At 34.8% G+C, this 19609-nt stretch overlaps 1 pseudogene; it reads left to right on the plus strand.

The window, feature by feature from the left end:
• The window catches only part of LOC117033727 (histone-lysine N-methyltransferase SETMAR-like), a 64720-nt pseudogene extending 47027 nt beyond the window's left edge, over positions 1-17693 (plus strand).
• The last annotated feature ends 1916 nt before the right edge of the window (positions 17694-19609 follow it).

A 19609-nucleotide genomic window follows, 5' to 3' on the forward strand; every position in this document is an offset into this window, starting at 1 on the left:
TCTGGTTTGTGTTTTAGAAACAATACTGCTGTATTGAAGATAAAATGGAAAGGGAGCCAACTGGAAGCAATTTTCTCAGAAGGAAGAAGGGAATTGGAACCAGAATTCAGATGACTGGCATAGATTTGGAGAGTAAGAGAAACTCATGTACTTCGCATATGATAATTTTGATATGAGGGATTTACTTTTATCTCTAAAGGTCAATATTAAAATTATATTTTATTATTTTATGTGAATTAATTAAATTAGTTCTCAGAGGTTCAAATTACCAGCTCATTTAAATAAAAATAAAAATATATAGATGCTTTTAATAACATATGAAAAATATTTTCAGAAATTCTAGTTCTCTCAAAGAATGATCTCATATTACTTGAGAATAGCCCTTTCCTCTTAGAATAGGAAAGAGAGAATACAGTCAATATGCCAGCATACTTAAAACTAATTAACTAGCTAACTATTTATGTATTATCTATATCTATCTATGTATCTATGTATCTATGTATCTATGTATCTATCTATGTATCTATGTATCTATCTATCTATCTATCTATCTATCTATCTATCTATCTCTGACCTAGTTGGGACATTTATGGCTATGCCTGGAGGCAAAAATATTATTTGATTTACTTGGTATTTTCTCATTTGCAAGTGACAAAAGCCAGCCTATGTTGGCTTAAGCAAATAAAGGGGATTGATTACATGGCTTATGTAACCTAAAAGACCATGAATAGAAAAGTGTATCAATTTGAATACTTTTGGGGTATATTTAGGAGAAAATTCAACTGAAAACTTTTAAACAAACTTATTATTTCATTAAATTTAAAAATCAGTAGGCTGGCTTAAGGTACAGGTTGATTAGGAAGCTCTGGCTTCCTTTCTCTGTGATTTTCTTTCTTCACTCCCCCTGTATGTCAGCTTCATCCTGAAGTTATGGTTCTTCATGGTGATCAAATGCCTGAAGCATATCCAATCTTCATACTGATGTAATGAATGGCCAAGAGGAAGAGAGAACTTCTTTTCCCTCAACCTTTATCCAAAGTCCTAAGCTCTAACCTTCTTGGTCCAAGTTATATCATTTTCCTCATACTGAACCAATCACTGCTGGCAGAGGGACTGCTGGCTACTGACTGACTTAATTCTGGGTTGAATATCCATCTGTGAACCATGCATTATGACTTGCAGAGTATGATTAAGTTTAGTGGCATGGCACAATGAAGACCCATTCTTCAAATTGGGTTTGGAGTCAAGTCTACCAAAATGATATGGCTGTTACACAAAGGAGAGAGGTGAAATAAACAATTGGAAAGTATCTAAAAATGTCCACCACACCTTGCTTCAGGTATGCTGGGTCCAAGTCATTGGGAATCTATCACTCTTTCTTATCTCTGCTTTCCTGAGTGTCTGCTTCATTTTCAGTTCCCAAATGGTGGCAAGATGGTTATTAGCTTCGCCAGGCTAAAAAGCCTTCTACCAGCTTATAAATCCCAGGGTAAGAGTTTGTTTTTCTCATTAGCTCAAACAAATGGTCAGCGTGCATTTTATTAGACCAACGTAGGTCATGCATCTATACTTGTAACAAATTATTCTGCCAGAGCTATGAATGCTTATATTAATTAGTCTTGAGCCATATGACATTCTTGGAGATAGATTTAAGGTCATCCCTATTTAAATAACATGGACGTAGATTGGGAGCCAGGTAGATCTCCAAATTAAAAACAACAGGCACTTATTAAAAAAGGAAAATGATTGTTAGGCAAAACAACAACACAAAACAATAATAGTAACAACAAAAAATACCTCACAGAAATGTACACAAAAAACAATAGCATCTGTCCCAACAAAAACAAAAATTTCATTCAATTGTTTCATGTCAATAAAATTCAGTAATGCATGTATTTAATTGAATTAATAGAAGTCTACTTCCCATTTGTAATAAAAAATAAAATGCTTATGATTTCGATACAACCAAATATTTAACCTGTTGTTCATTTAAATTCATTTCATTGTATTAAAACAGAGGATTCATTAAACATAACAATAAAAAACTCTGTAGTATTTGGAATGTGCTTGGAATTTAATGTTACTTACTTTGTAATAATTTATTGAACATCCTTTGAGACCTATAAAGATCTAAAAAATGACAAGACAGAGTTAATCCCAACTTTGGCCTGAGTGTTCTTATTCACTAGACTGCAAGAGTCATTGAAAGTTTCTTATCTTTGTAAACATGCTTCAAAACGTATTTCTACCTGCATTACATAATCCAAAATTTATGTGGCATTATATAGCATCATGAAGCATTGGTTACGATGTCAAGAAAAATGTTGATGAACTAAAAAAGATGGGCTGATATCTGAGGGGGGAAAAGCCATTTTTAGAAAGTTTCTTAATTCAAAACGTATTAATGTGATAAATGCTCCGTGGATCTGATTAGTGGACCTGCTCAGCATAAAGGATTCACATAAGTCAATTTCCAGTTTAGCTTTCCATTTCACATTTCATAATAGCACCACTGACATATACATGACTTTTAAAGTTCTTTTTGCCAATCCCATCTAAGGATAGATTAATTCCTTAGTCAAAACCAAGTATCATTAATTATGTATTTAGACATGACTCAAGTTTACAATTTGTCTTTTATTGATCTTATTAAATTACATAAAAGAGCCTATCTATAGAAAGTTGACCCTCATTAAAGCATAGGGTGCATTAATAATGGCAGCTATGAATCCTACTAATCCTGGCTGTACAGTGTATCTACATTAGCTCTAAATCAGGAGTTAAGGAACCAATCTTTTCTAATGTGATGAATTCCTATCCTCTTACTTTGAGGTGCAGGGAAGAGGCACTATATCTATCTATATAGTACAAGTTGAGTACGTGACTTCATTTCCAAGAGACCGCTGACTTTACATCATTTTATCTGCCCATTTATTAGGATTAGCCCCATTAATGACAGAACTCTGCTTAATTCAAAGAGTCTCTTACCTATATTTATTGAATGCCTCTAAGAAGTATAATAAAAAAAAACATTTTACTGACTTCAATAACTTCTAATATAATATAGAGAAAAAAATGCGTGCGTGCGTGTGTGTGTGTGTGTGTGTGTGTTGGGTACATAAAGAATAGGTACAATCAAACATAAGAGAATATTTTATTGTCATTTTTATTATTATTATCATTATTATTTTATATTAACATTTGAGTGAAGTAATAAATAAAAGTTATGAAATTAGTAAAATAATACCCAGTAGCAGGTGACTATGAGTAGAATACTGCAAAAGGAAAAATCTCAAAAGGAAATGCTCTAAAAAATTTACAAAAAGTACATGTAGCTAAAGTTGTAAACAGCGAAATAAACTTCGACAATTGTAAAATTTGCTGTAGGTCACACAACACGCTTTTAGGGACCCAGTGACAAGTCAAATTATAGAAAATAAAAATTTCCAAAGATATTTTAATGAGCTTTGAATCTTTTTAATGGGCTAAATTGAGGGGATTGGATTACTGCATAGCAAGGCATTTTACAAATGTGATTGTAACCAATCTGCAGTTCCTTAAATATTCTAAGGGGAGAAATAAAGGTTTGAGAGAGTGTTGCCCTTTAGTCACTAATGTAATACTTTAAAAATATACAGGTATTTGATTTTCTAAGCAATCACTGAATATTTCAGCAGTGGTGTAAGAATTTTGCCTCTGGGTGGCTCTTAACAGTGTTTTATGTGACATGATTGGCTATTGGCTTAGAAAAGAGATTAAGAATCACAAGGACATTGTGGATATTTTCCAGCCCAGCTGAGTTTTAGGCTTTATTCCAAATGAAGCTTATTTCAAAGGTCTTTGAGGGAAAAAAAGAAAAAAAAAGAATAATTACAAAGCCAGAGTCTGTTCAGTAAAGCTTAGCAATAGTTAACACTTCATACTGTATTTTCTTTTCTGTTCTTTTTAGCTCTAACCCCATGATTATTCTGAGAGAAGAGAAGGGACTGATTTTATGGAGTGGTGATATTACAATGATATTTTTAAATTACTTGCTAGACTTTTTTTCTTTTAACAAAGTCCGTTTGCCTTACTGTTGCAAACAGCAGTGCACTTCCACAATGTTTTTTGTTCATGTGCACATGGAATATATACTTGTAAACATGATATCTTAGGAGTACTTAATATGCTATAAATATGGAGCTTGCTTTTGGTACAGACCTTCTCAGAGAAATTTTTTTTTCACTTGAGTTCCAGTACTCATTCCCTAGAATTCTCACATCACTTCTACATCCCTTCTTCCACAAATATATCTCTTTTTTCAAATTGCTTTATTGTGGTAAAATACACATAACATAAAATTTACCATCTTGATCATCTTAAAATGTACAGTTCAGAGGTATTAAATACATTTGTAATGTTAAGCTACCATAACCACCATCCACCTCCAGATGGATGCAGAAAACAGATCTTGCATAACTGAAACTCTATACAGGTTAAACAATAACTCCCCATTTCCCCCTGCCCTTAGCCCCTTGAAAACCACCATTCTAATTTCTGTCTCTATGATTTTGACTATCTAAATAATTTGTATAAGTGGAATCATGTACTATTTGTCTTTGTTCTGCTTGGCTTATTTCACTTAGCATAATGTCTACAAGTTTCATCCATGTTTAGTATATGTCAGAATTTCTTTTTCTTTTTAAGGTTGAATAATATTCTATTCTATTTGTAGACCACATTTTGTTTATCCATTCATCCATCGATTGACACCTGAGTTGTTTCCACACTTTAGCTGTTGTGAATACCGTATTCTTTTGAACAAATACCCAGCAGTGGAATTTCTAGATCATTTATTAATTCTATGTTTATGTTTTTGAGGAAACTCCATACTGTTTGCCACAAGCTGTACCATTTTACATTCCCAGCAACTGTGCAAAAAGTTTGAATGTCTCCAAATCCTTGCCAACACTTATTTTCTCTTTGTTCTTTTATTATTTTTTTAAATAGTAATCATCCTAATTGGTTATGAGGTAGTATCACAGTGTAATTTTTATTTGCATTTCCCTAATGATAAGTGATGATGATCATGTTTTCATGTGCTTATTGGCCATTTGTATATCTTTGGAGAAACGTCTGTTCAACTCTTTTTCCAATTTTTGAATTAGGTTTTGTTTTTTGTTGGATTCAGTTTCAGGAATTCTCTCTATAAATTGGAAATGAGTCCCTTATGACATATGTTATTTTCAAATATTTTCTCCCATCCTGTGGGTGGCATTTTTACTTTGTTGACAGTATCTTTTGATGCACAAAAATTTACAATTTTCATGAAGTCCAATTTGTCTTTTGTTGTTGTTGTTGCCTGTGTCTCGGGTGTCATTTCTAAGAAGTCACTGTGGAATCCAATGCCATGGAGTTTTGCTACATGTTTTGTTTTAAGAGTTTTATAGTTTTTAACTCTTACATTTAGGTCATTGATATATTTTGAGCTAATTTTTATATATGATGTTAATGGTCCGATTTCATTCTTTTGCATGTAGATATCTAATTTTTCCAGCACCAATTGTTGAAAAGACTATCTCTTCTCCATTGAATAGTCTTGGCACCCTTGTCAAAAATCACATGTGGCTTTATTTCAGGGCTCTCCTATTCTATCCTATGCTATTCTATTCCATTCCATACCATTAGTTTATATGTGTCTCTTCATTCCAGTACCACACTCTTTTGATTACTGTAGCTTTGTAGTTAGTTTTGAAATCAGGAAGTGTAGAATCTCCAACTTTTAAATCCCCTGGAATTTATTTTTGCCAGAGGGGAGGGGCTTGCAACGATTTCCTGCCTCTTTGCACCTCTCAGATAGAAGCGGCTATCAGCAGTCAGAGCACAGATCCCCAGTATTTACAGAACACATCCTTTTTTCCCCCCACCTTGCTTCCACAGGCTACATGCAGGCCGCCCCTGGAATGCATGCACTGATGCCTGCCATGAGGCTGGGGAGTGAGAAATGGGCAACTAGTACTGTGTTAAGAACTGAAATTGACTGAAAGTAGTCACAATTTACTGTCCAGGCCTTGCCTTGGAAGTTGCAAGCCTTCAATAGACTCCAGAGTTCCAAAATAACTCATGTGTGACAGATTTTGCCAGTGTAATTGCTGTCTAGATGGAGAGAGAGATTCCTATTGCTTCCAACTCGGCTAACTTCCCAGAGTCCTCTCATATATATATTTGAGACTGAAATTAAAAGGGCCTCTGTAAAATATGGTAACAAACTGGTTTGCCTTGGATGAAATGTAGAGAAGGTGGTGAGATGGAGTGGGCTTGGACTGTATTGTTTCAAAGTCTCTCTTCAGTTGGGGCCTTGGGTAAATCTATGGAGAACAGCTTTCTCACCAAAGGGGGATAACAATAGCACACACTTCACACTGACTTGTGAGTAATAATGTAAGTAAAGCATTGGCATTCAAAAATGGAGGGGAGCTGAGGCCCTTTCACTCTTTATATATCTACTTACGAAGTGTCATTTGGAGAAGAAAATGTTCATGCAGCCCAACTGATTATTTACAGACAACCTGTGTTCCCAGATGAATTCACACAACCTGAATCAATGGAACTGCCGTCAGCGGCTCCCAGAACACCATCCTCATCAAAAAATGAAATTAGAATTGTGAACAATAAATGTTCTCCCTTGTGGCTTATGTTCTCGTTTCACACAGAATAAAAACACAAAACATTCTAGTTTCGACAGTAGTTCTGTCACTACCTCAATCAAAAATAAATTCAGTGTCATAAGAACCAAGGGAGTTGAAGACAGTATTTTATTTCATGAAAGGAAGTCACTTTTAAGTGTGATTTTCTAAGATCTGAAAATGGGAAGTTTCTTTTTTGGTGTGTCCTCACGGGTTTGCTGCAAACTTTGTAAAATGTCAAGACATTACATTGCAATTGAATAGATTTCCAAATCGGTAAGTGCCATATATACTACATGTTTGATCTCTTCCATTGCTAAAAAATTTTTGTGAGATAAACACAAAAACCACAAGTGAGCTGTAATACAAAATGGAAAAATGGAAATACTGATTTTTGAGGAACATCTGATGGTCTAATCTTGGATACTTACATTTAAAGAATTTGCTAAAGTTACAAGACATGTGGCAAATTTTGTAATGTTTACATAAAAAATGTACCTTGAATTTTGTCAGTATGGTCATCACTTGCATTTGCCTGCCCAGATAATTCTCATGCGATAGCTCGTCTAAAAGATGTACAATGCTTTTATTTATTCTTAAATGGAAGTCACTGACCATAATTGTGGGCAGAAAAGCTGAACAAATTTTGATAAACTCAAAAGCTTTGCCTTGACTAGGAAGAGCAGAGTCCTAGGAGAATGTGTTTTCCAGAAATGTTCAAGTCCTGCTTTAAATGTTCAGATTATGGTTATTTTTGACAGATTTCTGGTGAATTCTGCTCTAGGGATCAAAACTATGAGACTGTTTATATTCCTATTTAGACTCATAATGGCAATCAAGAAAATCTGCACACCCTTTCAGACATAAGACCCACCTCTAAAGCAAGTGAAAACAAAAACAGAAATCAAGCGCAGTTTTTATCTCAGATGGTGAGAGCCACTGCAAATCCCCAGGGACCACTGCTGCTGTCAGACTTTTAGTTCAGAGAGAAAATGAATTTATTAACTGGATGGAGAATTGAGTTGCTAGTTGCTTATGTTCCCACACAGTTAAAGAACATACTACTCACTTAATCAAAAATGGTCAGACCTCGTATAATCTGATTTTTTAAAAAAAGATATACAGTGTTATTTTATATAACAGTGATTAATTTTCACATATTCTTCTAAACCCTACTCCCTTCTATGTGTTTGTTGATAGCAATAAATACTGACATGCAATAACACTGACTAAGGGTGTTATTGGAACTCAGTTGATTGCAAAATTAATTCTTCCTCAATTACTAGAGTTTGACTGGACCTTAAAGAATGCATAGGTTTGTCAGATGAACAAAGGGTAAAGGTAGTGTACACAGAGGATATTGCTAATGTTCAGACCTGAAAATATAAACAAGAAGTGTGGGTGTGTAGGAGGACCATATAATTTGTCATCCAAATTATGCATTTTGGAGTAAAAGTGCATTTTGGAGTAAAAGAGGCCACTAACAATTAAAATTGCATTACTTGTTGATATGATGATTGACCTACAAATTTAGTTTAATATGTTGATAGAGATATACAATATTTCTAATAAAATATACTTTCAAAAGTAATTTTTCTAAAATTAAGCAATAGATATAAAGAACATTTTAAGATTCTCTTTTCAATATTTATCATCTGTGCACTGAACTCATTAGGAGGATAATTACTTTTGGTGCATATTTAGAACTTAAAAGAGTGTTTTGGTTGTTTCTAGTATCTAGAAAATATTTTTACTAGAGTATTTTCAGAATGTTATTATTTTATAAAATAGCCTGCAGTTCTAATTGATCACATCTTATAGTGAATGCATTTGAAATTGTTATAATTTTAATTGATTCTTCTTTGTAAATAATAATGTAGTTTAAAATTAATATATATATGTATACACACACACACACACACACACACACACACATATATATATATGTATATATATATATATAAAACATATACTTAAATTTACTTTTTTTTTTTTTGGTATGAAGGTCTAAGAATTTAACATATTTATAGATCTAAGTGACCACCAATACAATCAAAGTCAGATTAGTTCTATCACTCCAAAAAGCTCCTTCGACTTGCCCTTGGTAATCATATCCTCCCCCACTGCTAACTCCTGGCAGTCACTGTTCTGTTCTCTTTTACTAAAGTTGTATCTTGTTGAAAAAACACTCTTTCAGAATTCATAAATTCATAGTTAAACATATAAATAGTTTACACCAAATGTTTTCAGAGTTACTTTTTGCCTCCATTAAAAATGCCTTTATATGATAAATACTTTTGTTAACACAAAACTCTTAAATTAATCTGTCTGTATGATTCTTTCAATGAGTCTAGAAATTTACAATCTCAACAGGGTATAGATTTTTTACAATGTCATTTCATTCCAAAGCAGAGTGTAAATTTAACCAATAGAATATAGGAGCCACGACAATGGATATTTCAAAGCACAATTATAAATATCAGAATTAAGTCTTGTATACTAGTTGAACTCTATTATTTAATTTTCTCAGTTACTCCCATGTGCTGATAAATATAAATGTTAAAGTTTTACTATTGCCAAGAATTGTTTTTAATAATTATTTGATAAAAGCTTCAGAAGCTAACATTTTTGGTGTACAAGTTGATGAACATTTTGGTTTGGTTTCAGCTCTGTTTGGACAAAATGCAACCCAAATTAGAAGACTGACATTAAAAATTATTGATCATCAACTGTGTACCAGAATTATACTCAACATGGGGCATGCAGTGGTGAACCAGATACACATGTTTCTAACATCATGGAGCTTTCATTTTAGTGGAGAAGACAGGTAATGAAGTCACTATACGTAATAAAAAATAAATGCAAAATATGAAATAGATTGCACAAGGAGGGAATAACTGATGTCATGTTAGAAAAGGTAGTCAGGAAAACCTATCTTTACAATCCTATTACAGATAAATATACCAAGTTTCAGAGAGGTTAATGTTTGACAGCTGAGATGTGCTGGAATTGGAATTCAAATGTGAGTCTACTCAATGTCAAATTTTGCATTTCCACTGCATTTTAATGGGTGGTTGGAGTAAATGCTCATAAGACCCCTTCAGACCCCAAGATGCTGAGATTCATGTGACATAGGCTGTTTTCATGGATGGCAGTGACCTAACAGTAAAAATGCCTCTACAGCAATCTTTTAATTGTTTTTAGTATCATTAGATTTTCCTAGTCAAATACTGGTATAAAATTAAAATAAGAGATATGGCAATGCATAGGCTATGCAGAATGGTGAGCTTATTAATCTTAAAATATTCACCTGCATTTATGTAGATTATAATACAGTGTATACAATTTTTCTTGGAACCCTATTGAGAAACTATTTTCCTTTTTGTATTCAAAATGTTGCTACTAAAGTTAATGTTATCCCATGAGTGTGGATATGACAAAAGAGGAAGTGTTATTTGATAAAATACGTGCTGCAAAATCATATAGAGTGTAATTTTGTCTGAATAATAAACCTGTTTACTTGCAATGGATAATTTTTGGCATGCTCCTCTTAGCTTATGCTATAGCGTTATGTTAAAGAATTGTCAGGACTTTAGTTACAAGATACCGAAAGAAGACAGCTATGGATGTGAAACATATACTGACTTTGCCTCAAATAATATGAGTTCAAGTGCCAGTTTTGAGTCTGTATTTCCTTTTTATCTGTAACATAGACATACATGGTTGAGTTCACAGGGCTCAGCGTTGAAAATCCAAAAAGCAGTGCTGTCCTTCCCAGGGAGAAATACGTCCTGTTATAATACCGATTGTTAAGCAATAAGGTCTTTTTGCTCACTCAGTGTTCTAGAATAATTTCTTTAATAATTCCTAAAAATTGAAATTTCAATAGAGTTAATTTAAGCATGTATGTTTCAAATTACATGTAATGTTGTATGTCCTTTACCTCAACACTAAACATTGGCCATTTATGACAACTGGAATTGTTGCTGCCCTAATCTTTTCCAGAACTCTTTTTCTTTTGCTACCCTGCTGCTCTTCTGTGCCCCATACTGTTCCTGTATCATATCTGGTGAATCGAAATAAACTCATCTTTGTTCCAGGGCTTAAGTTACTTTTAGGGAGCTTTTCTTTGTCTATCTGCATTTTCTTAAACTGCAACTTCCACATTTATGGATTTCTATTGCTCTGGCTCTCACTGTTTTTAATTTGGCCCTAAGTAGATTTGGGGGAGGTTGCAATTTTTGGAATGTTTATTCTCTTTTAATAGGTATTGTACAAAATGCCTATCTATAAGCTAGGGGTGACATCCTTCTGCAGTGGGGGAAGGGTCATCTGGGTTGTTTTGGATGTTGGCTGTAAGTGCATGCTTTCAGGTTAGTCACCACCTGAGAAAGCTTTCCCTGCTGTGTAAAAGTCATTGACTTTAGGACACTTACTGTGCTGCACACACTGGAAGACTTCTCTAGTATCCTGCAGTCTGAGATGTGTTGTTTAACTATTTTGAGCCCAGTATGCACAGACTGTGAAAACGTCTTGTAATCTTCAAATTTCTCATTATGGAAATGTGATGTATTACTGCCATCATTGTTACTACCATTGTAAACTCTTACGCTTTCCCCCAATTTAGGCTGGATTTATTTTCGACAGGGCAGGTGACTGTCTATTGGGAAGGCCCTTCCCTCTCAGGTTACTGCCCAAACTTGCAATTACTAGTCCAGAAATAAAAATATTATCTAGTAGGCTGTTCTTTTGCATTCAGATTCATTAAATAGTATTAAACACCTATTATGTACTAGGTACTCTTCCATGTGCTAGAAAATATAGTCATTTGTATTAATTGTATGATCTACTGTTACAAAAAAAATACCTTTGGAGGAATTATGAGTTGGTACCATTACCTTTCTTTTATTTTTAACTTTTTTTTAAGTGGGGAATATTGGGGAACACTGTGTTTCTCCAGGGCCCATCAGCTCCAAGCCATTGTCCTTCAATCTAGTTGTGGAGGGTGCAGCTCAGCTCCAAGTCCTGTCACCGTTTTCAATCTTCAGTTGTGGGGGGCACAGCCCACCATCCCATGTGGGAATCGAACCGGCAACCCTGTTGTTCAGAGCTCACACTTTAACCAACAGAGCCATCCGGCCGCCCCAGGTACCATTAGCTTTTAATGGCTAAATATCAATGAGCTTGATAATGCTGTATAAAAATGGTTCCAAAGATGGTCCCCAGATCAGCAGCATTATCATCAGTTGGGCAATTTTTCGAAATGCACTCCTAAGTCACAAGCTATGTGTGTTTTAACTAGCCCTCTGGGTGATTCTGCTGCTAGGGTGTGAGACCCACTGTTTTGCAGCATGCCAGTTCTAGCGAAGAAAGCAAGAAGGATCTGGTGGGGAAGAGAGACAGTAGAGATGAGTTTAGATAATGAACGGAGAAAATTTCCGCCATGGAAGGAGAAGGCTTGGCAGTTAAGGGACATGAAAAGCCTGGATTTTAGCACCTGAACAGAGGGTGTCCAGATGGAGAGAGATATGAACCACGAAAGGAAGGAATTGAAAAGCTACTGAGAACTAACTTTAGAAATGTCATGATTTGCTCGGAGATGGTTGGCTCAGCGGTGAACTCCCTCAGTCTGTCCTTGCAAGATCCACTGTGCTTGTGGAATCCTTAGTATAATGTGGGTTCTTGCAGATGCTGTGGTATCATACAGCCCTTTATCCTGCCATAACCAACATATCTTCCCTGCTGGCTTTGTTCCACAAATTTCTTTTGTTGGTCACTTGTTTCACTGAAGGTGTCATCTTCAGTAATTCACACACCACAGCTATAGAAAAGATGGGACAACATAACTGCCAAGGAGACTTTCACTTGGTTGGTAGAATTATTCTTTGTACGCCTCCTGAAAGACATTCTGGTTTTCCTAAATGTCTTTTGCCAGTGGTCCGTCTTTTGTCAATGATCTGTTCAGGGAGTAAAAGTCAGTACAGGTTCCGTTTCATTCCTTATGATGAAAATCTTTGACTCTGTAAAGGGTTTCTTTATTCAAGTTACTAAAAATTTTCACTACACTCCTATTTCTTTGTCAGTTCACAGTGCTTTCATTGTCAGCTTCGTACACTATACAGAATTTCTCCTGTGAAATTCTCATTAACTTATATTAGTGTGTTCAAGGCATTAAGCTTGGATTTAGACTGTAAAGGGAAAATAAACCCACCTTTTGTTTCATTTTTGGTTGTGTGTGCCATCCAGATCCTTCCCTCCTATTAGCAAAGGTCTGCATCGTCATTAATACATACATTCTTCTTGAATTACCACTTATAGAAGCTTCCAACTATATTCCAGATAAATTATGTCATGTTGTTATTAAATAAAAACAAATCATTCTTCAGTTAGTAAATGAATGTACCTTAGGGACTCTAAATAAATATTAATTAAACTGTATTTCATGTAGATAATTCTCTTTGAATTAAAGAATCCACATTTAGGCAGAACAAATGATTGGAAATAATGGCAGGTGGGTTTTCTTTGGAAGAAGCACAGAGTCTGTGGTTGAATATAGTAAAAAAAAAAGTGAGGGCAGTGCAGAGTGGCAGGAGTAAAGGAGATCATCATAAATCTCAAATCACAAATAGGAATTTGGTTGAGAGTCAGCAAAATTTATAATGTTGCCCCCAATTGGTTAATAAACTGTAATTAAACTGAATATATTTTCTTCCTTCCCCTAATCTTTCTCCTTTCTGTCCTTTTATTTACGTTTATTTATTTATACAACACATGCATTGACTATGAAAATGCAGTGTGATAACAAGAACTTTGTAAAATTAGAATTTTTAAAAAGTTGAGTTTTAATGTGTACTTGTTGGCTTTGTAGTCTCAGACAAGTTATCTTATACCAGGGATTTTTAGTTTCCCCTTAGGTAAACTTTCATGAAATTCACTTTAGAGAGGTTGCTACCTCTCATCTGTTCATTCATCATCCACTAATATTTATTAAAGGTCTACTATGTGGCAGACACTGCTATATACACTAGTGGATGCCTGCCATCCCCTAATATGGGCAAGACACAGTTCTAGACAGCAAAAGAAAATATATATGAAGAGGAAGTTTGATAATATCTTCAAACGAGATAAACAAGATGTTAGGTAACCAACGGCTCTGTAGGTACATTCTATTATCACCATAATGCTGCAATGTAGGAATAATTATAAACCAATGTTAAAGAGTGGGGAACTGAGGCTCAGAGATACTAAGTGACTTTTCCTAGGTAACACAGCTCTGAGGTGCTGGAGATAGAACATCAACCCAGCAAATCTTGCTCTAAAGCTTAGGATCTTCAATATATTGGCAAATGATCTCACTCTTGAAAGATAGTACATAAGTATGCTTGTAAATTCTATATGTGTAATCTACATCATTTATATCCCATTTTGTTCTAGGGTTGTTTTAAGGTGATACAAATATAGATAATTAGTAGTTCCAGGCCTCCTGTATATCTCAGTGCGATATGAAAAACAAATAAGATATAATAGTAGAGACATGTACAAAGTCCTACGAAAATGCTAACTAGGGTGAATATGGCTGCCTAGGAAACTTAAATAAGGTGTGGCAGAAGAGTGAACATGTAAACTGTGTATGGAAAACACATAGGTGTTTACAAAGAAGGAAAGGAGATAAACTGAGAGGAAAGTATTCTAAGCATATTGTAATATGTGCAAAAGTACATATTAGAGTTACGGTGTTATATGAGACAGTGTTTATTGGGATGCAAGAGTCATTTAGATTAAAAGAGGAAGGCTATTGAGCATGACAAAGATGTGTTCTAAGGTCCATGCAAGTATGCATGCAAGAAACTATTATCTCCAATTTACAGATAAAGAAATTGACATATAGAGACATTTGTATTCAATTTCCAAGAGATAATAAAAGTCAATGATGAAACTTCTTCTAAGTCTACATCTAGTAGCCTTATACTACTTTAAAATTATAGTTAATTGTAGACAATTAAATTTATCAGTATGTGAGGGGAGTGGAGGGCAAATCTGAGGAAGCTGGAGAAGAAGTAATAATGAGCAAGCAGTAGAAAAGCTCATTGGCGAGAAAAGCCATGTTGAGGAGACAATCCCCTTTTGGATGACCTCAACCGGGATATTGTCATGGAAGCTTAAGCAGTAGAGAAGATTTATAGAATAGCTGTTATTGGTAACATTATAGTAAATCATTTAGAAATATTCAAACACCATCAAGGGTTAATGAGGAGTTTAGCTAGCATATAATTTTAGCGTAACACAGAAGTAAGGGGTTGTAGAATGATATAGAAATCATAATTGATTGGATAAGCCCCATGTTCAGGTTGATCTAGGAGGCAGGTGGACTTAGGAGGTCTGTGCATTACTCTACCTTGCAACATTAGAAATTAATAAATCTATTCATTCTGGGCATCATTGAATCAGCTACACTGGCTCTCTTGCTGCTTTTTGCACAGGCCAAGCATAATCTGACTGCAGACACTTGCTGTACCTTCTCACCTAGATTTTTCATGGCTTTCATACGCTTCATTTAGGTTTCTGCTCAAATGTTACCTTAGGAAGGACTCCCCTCACAAGTCCTTTAAAATAGATGCCTTCACGCTCAATTCATACTAGCAGTTTATTTTTGTGTGTAGAACTTAATATTATGTGCCAATTTATGATATATTTATTTGTCTCCTCGACAGGAATGAAAACTTTTTAAATGTAATTACCTTTGGCACACAGTAGGTGTTCATTAAATATTTATTGAATCAATGAATGTCTGAATCAATGATTGGGATGATGTTTCTTATGGAATTATGCTGAATCATCCTGTTTTAATTATATAAAGACATAGATGGCAGCTCATCAGAAGCAAGGGAGGGCCCTCTGGGAAGATGGTGGAGGGAATTAATGTGTTACTAAAAACTCTGTGTAAATTTTTTAACACAGTGTTTGGAATGTAGATACAATAAACAGCAATTCTCTTTACTATATGACCAAGAAGTCATTTAAATCAAACAGCTGGATACAGAAAGCTGGGAAAGAATCCCTAACGTGATGCATTACAGCATTATGATTCAGGAAGATTTAAAATTATCAGATGGGCTACATCTAAGAAAATGAAATATAACAGAAAAACTATAGAAACTGCACTCACATTTAAAAAAAAATTGCTTGAGTACACAGTGAATGAAAGTACAATTAAAAGTAATTCATAATAAAATAAATCCAGCCTAGCTAAAACCTGAAGACTTCAGTAAACAACTCTATAATAAGGCTATTTAAAAAACTAATTCAATATTTGGCTTTGTAAATAAAAACATAGTGTCCAGGCACAGTGATAATTACTCCATTATATTCTGATGTAAATATAGCACATCTAGAATATACATTTCAGTTTCTTCGTTCATTTGTGTGTTTAATAAACTTTTATTGAGCATCCATTGTATGTTAGGCACTATTTCAACACTGAAGACAGGACATATCCACATCTGATTTCTCCTTGTGATAGTATACATTTTTGAAGCAGTGTAGGGCTACTCACTTCTCTGAACCTTATATTAATGGAAGCATTGACAAATTACCACATATTTTGCCAGAGTAAATGTGACGAAGATGAAAAGCAGGAAGTTGACAAAAAAGAAAAGGCTTACCATAAGAATTTGAAGATTTGTTTTTTGAGAGAGTGAACAAATGAATTCTATGTTACATTGAAGCTGAGAACATAGACCAGCAGATGAGTTTAAGTGTGAAATAGGATTTAAATCGCCACAAGTCCCAATTAGCTATTAGGTTGGTGCAAACGTAATTGCGGTATTTGCATTGTTGAAATTTGCTGTTTGATATTGAAATACACTCTTAAATAAATGTGGTTATGTTATACATCATTTTAATGTACATTTGTCGCTTTATTTTTAATTTTTGCTAGTGACTTATTACTTGCTGTTTATTGTATATTTATTTTAGACTATGGAAACGATGTTAGACAAAAAAACAAATTCAAGCGATTTTCTTAGTTGAGTTCAAAATGGGTTGTAAAACAGGAGAGACAACTCACAACATCAACAACACATTTGGCCCAGGAACTGCTAACAAACAGTGCAGTGGTGGTTCAAGAAGTTTTGCGAAGGAGACAAAAGCCTTGAAGATGAGGAGCATGACCGGCTATTGGAAGTTGGCAGCCACCAATTGAGAGAAATCATTGAAGCTGATCCTCTTACAACTACATTAGAAGTTGCTGAAGAATGCAACATTGACCATTCTACAGTCCGTCGGCATTTGAAGCATATTGGAAAGATGAAAAAGCTCGATAAGTGGGTGCCTCATGTGCTGACTGCAAATCAAAAACAATTTTTGCTAAAAATTTTTGCATATCGTCCTGACGTGTCATCTTCTCTTGTTCTATGTGACGATAACGAACCATTTCTTGATCGGATTATGACGTGTGACGAAAAGTGGGTTTTATACGACAACTGGCGATGACCAGCTCAGTCTGTGGTTGGACCGAGAAGAAGCTCCAAATCACTTCCCACAGCCAAACTTGCACCAAAAAAATGTCACAGTTACTGTTTGGTGGTCTGCTGCTGGACTGAGCCCCTACAGCTTTCTAAATCCTGGCGAAACCATTACATCTGAGAAGTATGCTCAGCAAATCGATGAGATGCACCGAAAACTGCAATGCCTATAGCCGGCATTGGTCAACAGAAAGGGCCCAATTCTTCTCCGCGACAACGCCTGACCACACATGGTACAACCAACACTTCAAAAGTTGAACGAATTGGGCTATGAGGTTTTGCCTCATCAGCCATATTCACCCGACCTCTCACCAACTGACTACCACTCCTTCAAGCATCTCAACAACTCTTTGCAGGAAAAACGCTTTCACAACCAGCAGGATGCAGAAAATGCTTTCCAAGAGTTCCTTGAATCCGAAGCACAGATTTTTACGCTACACGGATAAACAAACTTATTTCTCGTTGGCAAAAATGTGTTGATTGTAATGGTTTCCATTTTGATTAGTAAATGTGTTTGAGCCTAGTTATAATGATTTAAAATTCATGGCCCGAACCGCAGTTACATTTGCACCAACCTAATAGAAATGTATCTCTTCAAGTTTGATGTGGAAATTGCTGAGGAGGGTTATTTTTGCAATTATAGGAGCATAACTGCTCAAATTCTGTTAGTTATGCCAATATACTTTTGGGAAAATAAATCTTTGGTTGAGTGAAAAAGGCCTTAGCTTCTTAAAATAACCAGATGGGTTAACAGAAATAATGTCAGGTTTTGACTTGGACAGAAGTAAAGATTGACTACTAGTGAAAGAGTGTTTCTTTGTGATTCCACAAAGCTTGAATAACAGAGTTAACTGAGAAGACAGACTGAGGCTGTATGTGAGAGAGCAAAGCTGTGCTTTAAAGTCAGTTAATTGAGTAATGGAAGTTTGCATTTTATCTTACCAGTCACATGCCTTGCTTTATCTCATGATCCCCTTGCCCTGTGGCAAAATATAGACAGTAAAATAAGGTGGTTAAGAGTGTAGACTGTGGAGCCAGACTTCCTGGGTTTGAAGCTAAGATCCATAACTTAATACCATCTAACTTATTTAGACAAGATATTTAACATTTCTGTAACACAGTTTTCTCATTTATAAAATGGAATTAATAATAATACCCACCTCAGAAATTTGTGGTGAGAATTAAAATGAATTGATACATGTGAAAACAAACAGAAACCAACCATCCAAACATACAAAGGACCCAAAACAAAATCCAAAGTACTGGCACATACTGTGTGATCTATATGAGATATATATATATATATATATATATATATATATATATATATTTTTTTTTTTTTTAAATTAAAGTTTATTGGGGGTAACAATGGTTAGTAAAGTTACATAGGTTTCAGGTGTACAACTCTGTATCACATCATCTATATATCACATTATGTGCTCACCACCCAGAGTCAGTTCTCCCTCCATCACCATATATTTGATCCTATTTACCCTCATCTCCCACCACCTTGCCCCCTTACCTTCTGGCAACCACGAAACTGGTCTGTGTCTATGCGTTTATGTTTCTGTTTTTGTTCGGAGATAGTTATTAATATTCTGAATAGATGACCAAATAGACTAGTGTTACTTTTTATACTTTCCACTGCTGTTGAATTTTACTGCTGTAGGTCGTGGCAACGTACAAAAGAAACACATGCAAACCCTCTTGGAAAAGGATTTCCTTTGGGGCTTTGCTTATCATAGCTACTTTCTTTGAAGCACAAATAAGTGGAAGATTTATCTTTCATTTACCTGCTCTGATAAGATTAGAAGAATGAATAGTAATTTTAAAAAGTGGATTCATCTGTCTTCCTTTTTGAAAATGCCTATGTATTCCTTTTGTTATCAGAGATTTTAAATGCTGGAACCGCTTGTTTTCTTCCATTATTAAAGTTCTCCATGGCATCTAAAATGCTCTTTTACTCTAATTTGATCATGTTCAGTATCAGTCCCCAGTAACTTAGGAATCCATATTTCCATAAATGCAATCAAATCATCTCCTCCTTCAGAATTCACCAATCCTGGAGTCTAGCAATACACAATCAAGTTTGGTTTTTTAGCCATTCAATCTTGTTTAGCAAAACTTGATTAGATTCTATCATCCTACTCATTAAACATTCCATCTGTTTAAAACTTCTTTTTCTGTTTATAACAAAATTTCTTTCTTGTTTTCTGCTTTGACTTACTCACTTTTTAAATTTGAAATCCACAAATAACATCTGCAACCTGCTTTTTTTTCTTTTTGTTTTGAAAAAAAAAGGAAAACAAGTTTCATTTTTCCTTTCTGGAGAAATTAAATCATTTTCTAACTAGAAGGCAAGAATTCCAGACATGCTGCCCCACTTGGTAAAGCACAGGGCTGAGCTAACCCAAAATGTAA

Source organism: Rhinolophus ferrumequinum, chromosome 14, assembly GCF_004115265.2.
Source record: "Rhinolophus ferrumequinum isolate MPI-CBG mRhiFer1 chromosome 14, mRhiFer1_v1.p, whole genome shotgun sequence".
Classification (NCBI taxonomy): domain Eukaryota; kingdom Metazoa; phylum Chordata; class Mammalia; order Chiroptera; family Rhinolophidae; genus Rhinolophus; species Rhinolophus ferrumequinum.